General features: G+C 49.2%; 1 protein-coding gene across 2 annotated transcripts in view; it reads right to left on the bottom strand.

Annotated features, from left to right (window-relative positions):
- The window catches only part of PCMTD2 (protein-L-isoaspartate (D-aspartate) O-methyltransferase domain containing 2), a 27,432-nt gene extending 26,964 nt beyond the window's left edge, over window positions 1-468 (bottom strand). The window contains exon 1 of one of the 2 annotated variants that reach the window (XM_069072687.1): window positions 352-468. The gene's annotated coding sequence lies outside the window, so the exon portion shown is untranslated. Of the gene's footprint in view, window positions 1-128; window positions 287-351 lie in introns of those variants that run through there. The other variant, XM_069072686.1, reaches the window with a different exon arrangement.
- Window positions 469-2,819: the final 2,351 nt, after the last annotated feature.

Genomic DNA, 2,819 nt, shown 5'->3' with positions numbered 1-2,819 from the left:
GGGGGGGGGGAGTTGCTAGGCACCGGCGCCCTCCCCCCCGCCTCGGGGGCGGCCGCCTCCTCCCCGCCAGCCCCGGGATCCCGCCCCTGGGCGTCCGCAGCCTTCGGCTGCCTGGCCGGCGGCTCTACCTCGGGCCTCGGGCGGAGACAGGGCCTGCGCTGGGCTGCGGCCTGGAGGTCCTCGGGTCTTGGCACTTGCTGCCCCGCCGGGGCCCGGCCCCGGCCCAGGCGCCCGAGGGCTCGCCGCCCAGGCTCCCACAGTCCGGCCCCGCCCCAATCCGCCCGACCCTGCCCTCAGCGAGGCCGCCCCCTGCCCCTGATCCAGGTTCCAGTGCTTCCGTCAGCCCCTCACTCAGCCCCTTGATCGCCGCGTCTGCTCCGCCTCCCACCGACAGCTGTAAACATCCGCCCGGCTGACCCCGGGGGTCGCCAGTGCGCCTGCGCCGCGCAACCGCTCAGGCTCGTGTGGGGGAGGCAGCTCAAGGACTCGGAGCGGGGGCGGAGCCGGGAGGAGGGAGGGGGCAGTTAAAGGGGAGGGCCGCGGAGTCTTAAAGGAGAAGCTGGGGTCTTTGCCTGAGAAGAGAGCATGCGTGGGGACTTGGGCGAGGTGGGGGTGGGAGCGAGCGGAGGAAGGGGGCGGTGTTCTATAGGTGCAGCCTTCCCCTATTGGAAGCGGGATTGTGACACGCCCCTCCCCACTCCTCTCAGGCCCTCCTGTCGCAGAATGAGAGTGGGGAGGGATTTCGGAGGTGATCTTGCTGGCACCAACGCAGATGTCCTACCCCTCCCCAGCTCTCATTTTTAAGAAGTGTTTCCTTAAGTCCCACTGAAACCTGTCTTTCTGCAACTTCCTTCTTTTGCTCCTGGTTATGCCCTCTGGCCAGACAGAACAAGTCTATTCCCTCTTCCCTATTTCAGCCCTTCAAATAGTGGCTGGCTGCTCTCTCGTCGTACCCAGGCCTTATCTTCTTCGAGCCAAACATCCCCAGTCATATGGGCGCTCCGGGCAGCGGGGCGTGGAGTGGGAAAAGATCCGTTTTACCAGCTGCCTCCAAGGTTGTGAGGATTAAGCGAGTGCTTGGTAAAAATCTGAGCTGTCGTTATTTGGAATTAGTCCCAGTTAGTCTGTCACCTAGCATTTATAAAGTGCCTACTATGTGCCAGCTACGGGGAAACAAAGAAAGGCAAAAAACATTCCCTGCTCTCAGAAAGCTCAGTCTAATGGGGAAGACAACATACAAACAACTATGTACAAGCAAGAAATGCCTGTGTAAATGTCTACAAACGTATGCCTCTGAACCTATCATATACAAATACATACATATATGCAGGTAGACATACATAACTTGCTTGTATATATTGTGATGCACATATATGTATGTTTATATATGTGTGCATGGTATATATGTGTATCTATATATGTATATGTGTCTCTCTGTGTGATACACACACACACATATCATTTCCAGTAGTCCTGATCTATATCTTTCTGCTGGACCCATATGGCTCTGAAGGAGAAAGTGAGGCTGGTGACTCTGCACAGCCCTCCCTCACTTAAATCCAATTCATTTAGGAGTCATGGCATCACCTTCCTGATGTCATGGTGCTGTCAGAGAATGAAGGCCAAACAACAACTATATCTATATACACATACATATATATGCTGAGGGTACTCTCAGAGGGAAGGCACTGAGATTAAGGAGGTCTATAAAAGGCTTCTTAGGGAAGGTGGGACTTAATTACTTGTGTGTAAAGTTAGAGGAGTACCTTCCCTATTTTGGGCATCACTACAGAAATGTCTGTTATTATTATTAATGATAGTAGTAAAACATGAAGGTTAGAATAGATTATCTCAAAGGACCCTTCCAGTTCTAAGGCTATTGTTGTTGTTAATTAGAGTAACATCTTCTCCCTCAGTGAAGCTTAAGATAGTCTTTTCACTTTTTTTGGCTGCCATGTCATACTGTTGACTCATATTGAGTTTGCAGCCCACTAAAACTCCTCTACCCTTTTTACACGAACTATGCCCAGTTGTATTTCCCCATCCTGTACTTGTACAGTTTTTTCCTTAACCCAACTGTTGGACTTTTACATTTATTCCTGCTGAACATCACTTTATCAGATTTGGCCTGTCTATTACTTTTGTCTGTGTTAAGTCCATTCATTCACCAAGTATTTATTAACCAAAATCTTGAAATCTAGATATCTCCCAACCCAACATCTAGCTATGCTCAGTACTAGAATGTATTCTCTTCTTAGACATCCTCTTTTGGAAATTCCTGTAGTCTACCTTTGCCCTTGGGAAGCCAATGTTTTACAATTTGGCTCTGGCTACCCCAGGTTCAAGGTACTCTGTGGGTCTTAATCCTTTAAAACTATAGATCGTAGGCCCTCACCAATTTGTTTATTAGTCAACCAGAGGACATAACTAATTTAAAGCAAAGATATTTAATGATATAACATAGAAAGAAAAGCAGCAATAAAAGCAATTTCCTCATTAACCTGGGACCTGCTTTCCCACAAATCTACATAACATTGTTGGAAATAATGGAAACACTTAGGGAGTACACATGGAGAGGCATGCACCTAGGAAACACATGTGGCCAAGACACATATGGGTATAGACCACAGAGTTGGGGGCACTCACTTTTCCTTGTCCTATACCTTAGCCATATAGTTTGGACCAAGTTCAGTTCTGGGTAGACTGTTTGGGCAGGCAGGGCTCCATTTTCCCATATTCATTTACTCATTAAGAGTCACTGCCCTATATATAGAAAGAATTATGGCTAACAAGTCACACAAAAAAAGGGAGAAGTAACA

The sequence above is a fragment of the Petaurus breviceps genome, unplaced genomic scaffold (assembly GCF_028583685.1).
Source record: "Petaurus breviceps papuanus isolate PSGF00001 unplaced genomic scaffold, PetGlider_PUasm1.0 90847, whole genome shotgun sequence".
In the NCBI taxonomy this organism is placed as follows: Eukaryota; Metazoa; Chordata; class Mammalia; order Diprotodontia; family Petauridae; genus Petaurus; species Petaurus breviceps.
This window is presented reverse-complemented; position numbering and strand designations above follow the sequence as displayed.